This window comes from Etheostoma cragini, chromosome 16, assembly GCF_013103735.1.
Source record: "Etheostoma cragini isolate CJK2018 chromosome 16, CSU_Ecrag_1.0, whole genome shotgun sequence".
Taxonomy (NCBI): Eukaryota; Metazoa; Chordata; class Actinopteri; order Perciformes; family Percidae; genus Etheostoma; species Etheostoma cragini.
Window position 1 is genome coordinate 3,181,261 of NC_048422.1, and position 8,662 is coordinate 3,189,922.

General features: G+C 42.6%; 1 long non-coding RNA gene across 1 annotated transcript in view; it reads right to left on the reverse strand.

The window, feature by feature from the left end:
• The window catches only part of LOC117959833, an 18,213-nt gene extending 9,734 nt beyond the window's left edge, over positions 1–8,479 (reverse strand). Inside the window, exons 1-2 of the long non-coding RNA XR_004660011.1 lie at positions 8,469–8,479; positions 7,718–7,720 (exon numbers count right to left, since the gene is read on the reverse strand). This is a non-coding gene — a long non-coding RNA (uncharacterized LOC117959833). The remainder of the gene's footprint in view (positions 1–7,717; positions 7,721–8,468) is intronic.
• Between the last annotated feature and the right edge of the window lie 183 nt (positions 8,480–8,662).

An 8,662-nucleotide genomic window follows, 5' to 3' on the forward strand; every position in this document is an offset into this window, starting at 1 on the left:
TCCCCCTGCTCTGGCGTTCCCCCCCTCTCATTCCTCTTGCTCTGGCGTTTCCCCCTCTCATTCCCCCTACCCTGGCAGTTCCCCCTCTCATTCCTTCTGCTCTGGCATTTCCGAGCCTCTAAACCGGAGACATTTGGAAAGACTTCCGGCCCGTTTTGGTTTTGAATCTGCGGGGTTGTGTCGCTGTCTCAACGGCCGCAAACAGAGACCTTCTGCAACACCGCGACTGACGCCAATGTTTCACCGCCCTGATTGGGTCATACTCAGACTCATTTGCTAAAGTTACCATGAGTTATGCGGTTTGGACGTGTTAGTTTAAATACAACACTTAATAAAAACACTTTTGTGCATGGAGATCGCTTTTGGCTAGAAACTCTGCCTTAAAAACCAAAACATAACAATGTAAAGCTAGCCACAGAGTAAGGACAACTAGGCTACATGACCTAGAATTAGAACTAAATTACAGCACTTCACAGTAATTTAACAGTGCTGATCAAACAGGGTGCAGGAACACCTGGATACACTCATCTCCTTCATCTAAAATCCATGTTTGATGCTTTGATAATTCTACATTAATACTGCTTGGAGAGCTAATTTACCTGAGACTATATCAAATGGCACCACCTAAACTAGCAGTCATCTTTGGCAAAGATAGGAAATCAAAGATGTTGGCAAAGCAGCATAGTAAAGAAACTAACTATACATCTTCGAATGTTACAGGTACGGCTGAAAATGACAACAGAAATAAACAAGCCTGCTGATTTTTTTTTTTTTTTTATATATCTCCACAATTCAAATCAACTGTCATCTGTCTACCCAACACAACACAACACAAGACGGAGGGAAGAAATGGACTTTTCAGTATGAGCCTGTCTCTCTCAGCCACACACACATTCATATCTCTTATCTGCTGTACAACTTTCTGATTGGCTATATTAGCCCTCATGCATAACATGGACTATGGTCATAACATCTACATCTTATAACTTATTCCCTGTTACATAATGTTCTATTCCTATTCAGTCAGTCAGTTTATAGGTTATGTTTATATTTTCTAGTATAGTTATGTTTATATTTATATTTTATTGTTCAAAAGTATCTCACCTTATCATGGTAATTGCATTTCTATAATTTTAAATTTTATTTTTATTCTTAGGTAAGTGTGATATACTTATGTATATGTGTTTGTTGTGTTATGGTTGTCTTGCTACTCGATGCCGAAAATTTTCTTTGGGATAAATGAAGTGTCTATCTGGTTATCTGTCTGGTTATTTAGTCTATGACTGGTATCCTGGGTGGGGCGGGTAAGGAAGTCTGGGCCAACCAACTTATTAGATTTGAGTTTCAGAAAGTTTATGAAAACTTAGAAAGTTAGAGTTGTAAAGTTGGAGTTCAGTGTCATCGGCGTAACAGGGAAACTGGAGGCCATGGTGGCGGAGCATCTGTCCATCTGTCCTAGAGCAGGGGTTGTCAAACTCATTTGCGTTTCTGATCCACATCCCTCTAATTTTTGATTTAATTGCAAGTGGGCCAGACCAGCAAACCCCTTCAGAAAAATCAGATCTACCACAGAGTTTCTTGTCAGCTTAATGTTGGCAAACGCAAGCTGCTTCTGTTCCAACAGCATTCTAAGGCGACTGTAGGGTCAATAAACAATGTTTCACAACCATTTTTACACTTTGCAAAGTCATCCAGCAGGCCTAATTGAACCCTTTGGCAGGCAGGGTCTGGCCCACAGGCCGTATGTTTGACCCCTCTGATGTAGAGAATAAAGAGAGTGGAACCAAGCTGACGATGCCAGGGATAATGACCTACAACGTCAGTGAAATCCTCTGTGTGTTCTTCCCATCGTCTCTCCTCTCCCTCCTAGCTTTTCATTGCTTCCATCCTTCCTGCTTTCCAAGCTGTTTCTGTATGCTTCCTCCCCATTCTCCTTGACTTCCCTTCTTCCGTGCTGCTATCCTTGCTCTATAATCAGGTCTTTTTTCCCGTCCATCTCTTTGTCGCTTTCTCCTCTTTTCTTCTCGTACCCTCCTGCACAACGTCCAGCTATGACCCGGATTACCTCACAGTGTGGCCTCCAGCGTCACAAGGCCAGCTAGGATCAATACTACTCAACAGGAATCTCTGTCTCTTCCCGGCCAGCGCTGTGTGTGTGTGTGTGTGTGTGTGTTTGTGTCTGTGTGTCTGTGTTTTCGTGTGCGTCTTAACCCCTATCGTATGTGTGCATGTATTTGTGTGCCTATGGCTCTGTGTGTGTGTGTGTGTGTGTGTCATTTTGTTGCATTTGTCTGTCTGTGTGTGTGTGTGTCTTAACCCCTATTGTATGTATGCACACATACGATAGGGGTGAAGACACACAAGTTTTTGTGTGCCTACGGCTCTGTGTGTGTTTGTGTCTTAACCCCTACTGCATGTGTGCATGTGTGTATGTATTTGTGTCCCTACAGATGTGTGTTTTATTGTGTTTAATGATGTGAGACCTGGGGTCAGCAGAAAGCTCAGTTTTAGAAACACGCTGCAGGCTCGTATCCTTCACCAACAGCTGTGTTAGATTTAAAGTCGACAGATTTTCAGGAGGTTTCTTCTAGCTGTTGAGAAGAAGTCAGTAAATCATATCAGTGCTCTTTGTGTGGGAGACTGCTGCTAGGATAAAAGAAAACCTGCCGGAGCCAAAAGTGTTTTGTGCTCTTTGTTGTTGGAATAAAGAAAGAAAGCTGGGCTCGGTCTAAATCATGTATTCTGCGTTTTGTGGTTTTTCTGTACAGGCTTCAGATGAAGAAAAGAATATCAGACTGTGTGTGTCATACACTGACAGTGAACTATATTCTGTGGGTACACAACTGGGAATTCCAAGTTTCATTACCTTTGAGAGACCCAAGCCACTATTACTCCTTATTGTATTTATGAAATTATTTGTTATATGTATTACACCCCAGCAGACTAATACACTTGCTAAGACAGAGTTGCAAATGAATAGGGTTAGGGTTTCCTTTGTAACTGCCCAAATTCACTCTTTGTCAGATACAGAGGAATCAAACTGGCTCAGATGTAATTGAACTGAATTGATTAAGCCCTATTCACACGGGATTAACATTACCTGGTGGCCTTTGGTCATTTGGGATATCGACAGAGGCAGAGGTTGTCTATAATTTTAATCCCGTGCGACTCGGCCTTGTCTAATTTGTCATGTAAAAATCCCCCCCCAAAATGACCTACCGTATTTGGCAGAACACCGACGTCCTGTGATAGTATTAATCCCGTGCGAATCAACACGTTTTTGATATGGCGGGGTCGTACAGTACATCATTTATTTCAAGGTTCTTGATTCCTGTGCGCTTTTTTGCTTTTCCATCCCTATTGCAAAGACAGATATGGGATTGCCGGGGGGGGGAAATCACCGCCTTTTGTGGCCAACCTAGTCTGGACCAGTGCCCGACAGGTGACCCCCCCCCCCGCCCCAAGTCGATGCGCTCCCTGCGCCTTTGTTTAAGGGCTGGTGGGGATGCTGTGTGGGTGATGCAGGGATAGGGGATTCACCCTTTGGTGCCCTCGACCAGGCCTGGCCCCAAAAAATACGCAACACAGACACAAGTGCCCTGGCCGTCCTGCACACGTCTCCAGGTATCATAATCTCATGTATAGATACAGTATGTCAGTAAACATGAGTAATTTCAGTATGAATACACCACATGATGTAGAGGGGTCATTTCTGAATCACACAAGGTCCCCGGATGATACTAATCATGTGCAAACACGGCTTTAAACCCTCCCATGGGTGGTACTAGGGTTAGGTGCCGAAACCTCCTAAATGTAGTATCTACCGGACTGAACGGCAACAGAGGTTTCGGTGCAACTTAACCCTCCTGTTGTCCTCGGATCAAATTTGACCTATTTTCAATATATCAGAAATACAGGTTTTTATCAACCAAATTGTCCCAAAAAATAATGCGGATGGTTCCATACGACTCCCTTTGCAAGTAAAAAAATCTCTTTGAATTCGGGTGTTTTATAGCATTTGTAAAAAACATGATAAAAGAACATTGATGGAAAAAGCTAAAAAATGTCAGGGGAAAACATAACAAAAAGGTTAAAAAAAAGTGCAGAAGAAAAGTGACAAAAACTTTGGGAAAGGTGGGGGGGGGGGGGCTTACTTACTAGTTCAAAAAGTATTTTTATTTAAAAAAAAAAAATTGTGTAGTCGGAGGGAGGACAACACAAAGGGTAAGTACCTGCTAAGAAACGGAGGATATAGGCAACAGCATCACTGCCAAAAAAACAGGTACGTTTTCTCCCATCCCTGAGCGCTGTGTGGACTAGCCAGACCCTCCTCCGCAGTGCTGTGGAGGAAGGACTCGCGGTGCAAGACTACACTGCACGGGACGGCAGTTAACACTACACATGCATCAGGTAGCGTTAGCCTAACTTTGGCTAGTAGCTGGCTTAGACAGTCTAATGTGTAATTCACTGGAAAGGATTCCAACACCGGGACGTGCAACAGTCTGCAGCTAAAGACACAGATGAGACTAGCTGCAGTTTGAAAACATAAGAAGGAATGACATATTTCCCAGATACTAAATATCTGAGAATATATCAAAGAAACCAAGGAATACATTGTGAAACTAAGATAACAATCAACTGGGAACAGATGGATTCAAATCTAACTTAAAAAGATAAAATTAAAACTTTGATGAAAATATAGACCAGATCTACAACCAACCAAGTCTTCCCCACGACTTGCATCCTTCTCTTTCTTCCATTATTCCTTGAATCAATTCTCTCTCCCTCTCCCTGGAAACCTCCCGTCATCCGGCTGATCTGAAAGTATAAACACTGAGACCCCTCTGATTGTGTGTGTGTGACCGGGTGGGGGTTTTGGCAGACAGATTTCTATCGACTGACATCTTATCACATTTTCTGTCAAATCTTGACAAATACTGTCAGAGTGTGCGAAGGTGTGTGCATAATATTTAAAGCTTGTACCTCGAACTATTGGCCCTGGGGACTATATTAGACATATGGCCAGGATTTTAAAAAATTCCCACTTCTATTCATTCTTCTCTTTTTTTAAGCAACGGTATCAAATGAGAGCATGAATATTGCCTTTTGTGTTTTACAAGCTGTATTTAACTGCCTTTCCCTAGACACTTATCATAATCTTAACCAGCTAAAACTAAATTCCTAACCTTAACCCTTCCCCTAATCCTAACCTTAAAACAAAGTCTATCAAAATATCAAACAGCCCTTTAAAGATGTGGGGTCCAGCATTTTGGCCCCACAAAGCGGTGTAATTCTTTATAATGCACCATCATTTGCTTCCACGTATCATTTGCTTGAAGCGTATTGGCCATTCAACAGAGCACGTTTGAGCGTTAGTGGTAAAAAATCCCGGAAAGGGTTCCAGATCTTAAGAAATGAGGCCTCATTATGCCTAAGGGCCGCAATTATCCTCTCTGGGAAAATATTCCTGACTAGGAAGTTACTGTGGGCGGGATATCGTTGACAGGATGCATTTATGAGCACGGAGGACAAGTTTGTCCAGCAATTTGTAGTGATTACGGTACTTATTTAGAGGGCAAACCCAGTATGAATAGCTCTTTATCCTCTCCTATTGTAGTCCTAACAATCTAGCTCAGTTCTTGAGCTATGTCTCAAAAGTGGGGCAACTGAGGCCCAATGCCTTTTTTTACACTTATGAAAAATGATAGAGATAGTTTGAGATATTTTGCAGAAGGTAACAGGGGGTATATGGAGAATATGTCATATTTTACATTGATTCTCTTAAAGCATATTGCAAGGGAAGATTGACGAGATATTTGGCTTCTTTCTAAACTTCTTTATTGTAATCATTACTTAGGCAACACATTCTCATGACCAGGTTTTTATGATAGCACGCGAAAACTATTACACCCCATTTATATCCAATGAAATACAGTGATTCATAAATGCCTAATGACTGACACTAACCCGTCCTTTCTTCAGGTCTCCATAAGTGCTCCATCAGGTTATTCCTCTATGTGTCTTTGTGGAATAAAACAATCTTCAGACCGAGTGTCTGTGGGAGGCAACCCTATCAGCTGACGTTTAAAAGTCAGCGCATTGCCGTTTAAAGTTTTATTTTTAAATGTTCTCTCTTTATTTGTCAGATTGTTCCTTTGACTGTGAATCAGGGCCTTTGTTGCTTCTGACAGACGGTGACGACTAATCAACGCTCAGACACATCTGCTGCTGCGAGGACGCGGCGACGCTTCCACAACCCTCAGCACGCCTCTGTGTGTGTGTGTGTGTGCGCGTGTGTTTGTGCGCGCGCGTGCGTGCGTGTGTGTTTGACGTCCGTGACCAATCAAGACAGAAGCCACAGGCTTTCCAACTGCTGTCCCTTGAGAGGGAGCAACGGCCATCCAATATGTCACACACACACACACACACACACACACACACACACACACACTTGGTGTGAGCCTGACAGATTGGTAGTTTATGGGTGTTAACAGACAGAGGGAGCCTCTTTCTTCACCATAATCAGTCATCGCCGTCAGACCCTCCTCCTCATCTCCCAAACACACACACACACACACACACAATAGCCCTGGATATGTATGTGTGTGAGAGTGTGTGTGTGTGTGTGTGTGTGTGTGTGTGTGTGTTGTATATTAAAGCAGGAAACAAACAGGGAATTACTGGCGGCTGCAGGTCAACAGTGTGACCCCACCCAACAAAGCCTGAGAGTGGTGTGGTGGTGTATGTGTGTGTGTGTGTGTAAATTAAAGGGGTGCAATTTAAGGCCACAGGTCAACAGCGTGTTGACCTGGAGTGAAGAAGGAGGTCACCATCCAAATGAAACAAAAGAAAACAGACGAAGGGTAACACGGAGTCTGGAGGAAAGTAGACGCCGCTAACGAGAAATTGAACATGTTAAATGGACTTTGATCCAGTCTGATCCACCGTGTTATATGTTCAAAGCTCCACCCGCTACAGTAGTAAAATCCAGCCATGGAAGATTACCCACCCAGCAGTGTGTTGTGTGCTGTCCTCAAAATGGGTAGATACGGATAGTGGATTTAAGAACTCACTTCCCATAAGCCCACAGATTGCTGCATAGACTTACATCGTCACTCCCGATGTGAGTTGAGTGCAGATTGAGTGTGAGTTGCGCATGCTCAGATTTAAATGGTTTACTGCATAACGTGTCATACTTAAATTTGTGAAATCCATGAAATAAACTTCCCATTACAAACAAGATGGGAATCATTTGAAAAACTTATTAGCTATCTATGATTGTTTGGATGCTATTGTTAGCTCAAAACGCCATTCAAGCGACAGCCTTTGTTGCGTTTGATTGCTAGCTTGTAGCTAAGCTAACTGTCATTTAAAAAGGTTTTAGCAATTTATGGTTGTTTGATTGCTAACGTTAGCTCAAAACACCATTCAACTGACAGCCTTTGTTGTCCTTGATGCTAGCTTGTAGTAGCAGTGAACCAAATTGGTTAATTAGGTCCACTTTTACTGTATTGACATTACAGAAGCATCTTTAGCATCTTGTTTGCTACTTGTCGCAAAGTGACTCATGCACGACTCACATCTGCACTTGACTTGCATATGGGAGTGACAACATTATTAAAGATAGTAGATTAATCAGTGGATGCAGTTTTTAGAGCGTCATAACCCCCCCTCAAAAATTACTCATCTCCCTATCTGATTTTGATCCATTCGGTACAATCTCATTTTTAAAGTCTAGAAAAGCCGCAAGGTTAAATAATTTATTCCCTATTCAAATCAGCGGAGTGCTGAACAAGAAGTTGCCGGCTCAACTTGCCAAGCAGTAGACCCATTTAAATCAGCATGCCAAATAAAAGTTGGACGGGAACATCAGTAAAGCGGTCAACATTACACGCCTCACTTTATAACTACACATTATGTATACAAACCTACACTATCAACAGCTTTGGATGATTAACGTTCAAGCGATGAGTCATTTTTTGAGTCAGCATTAAGAGATGCAAAAGGCTCGTGGCCAACTTGCAATTTGCTTGGGAAGACTCATGACTTGACTTGGGTCCAACGACCTGAGATTTGTCACAGGAGACTTAAAAGCAGCCGTGGTAGATACTAATTCATCTTAGATTGAACATATACAGTATATCCTAATGTTTCACTTGTCGGGACTGTGGAATGGATCTTGGGTTTTGTGAGAAATTAGAAAGAGTCTGAACTTGACTGTAAGCAGGGACATCTAATTAACTTAGCCACTCCTGGCTGTACGTCAATGATTTCTGGAAAAGAGACAGACTTTATTCAATTATAATCAGCCTGACCATTCTTATTCAAAGTGCCCATATTATGGGAAAATCCCAAAATTGTATCCATGCTGTTTTGAGTGAGATACGCGTTTCTGAATGTATACTGCCTTCTGTCTCCGGGTGAGCTGGTCAAAAATCGGCAGGGCGATCTACGTCATTGGCCAAAACATTTGAATATTCCCACCCATCAGAGCATATGTACAGTGTCTATGTCTCCACCCACCAGGCTACAGCAGTAACTTCTCGGTTATCCACCATGTTGTTATCGATCGGGGAGCACCAGTTTAGGAGACACCATTTCGAAGCAACCACGGAAAGTCTGTCCCTGCCACCCCATCATGTCCCCGCCGCAGAGGACAGAA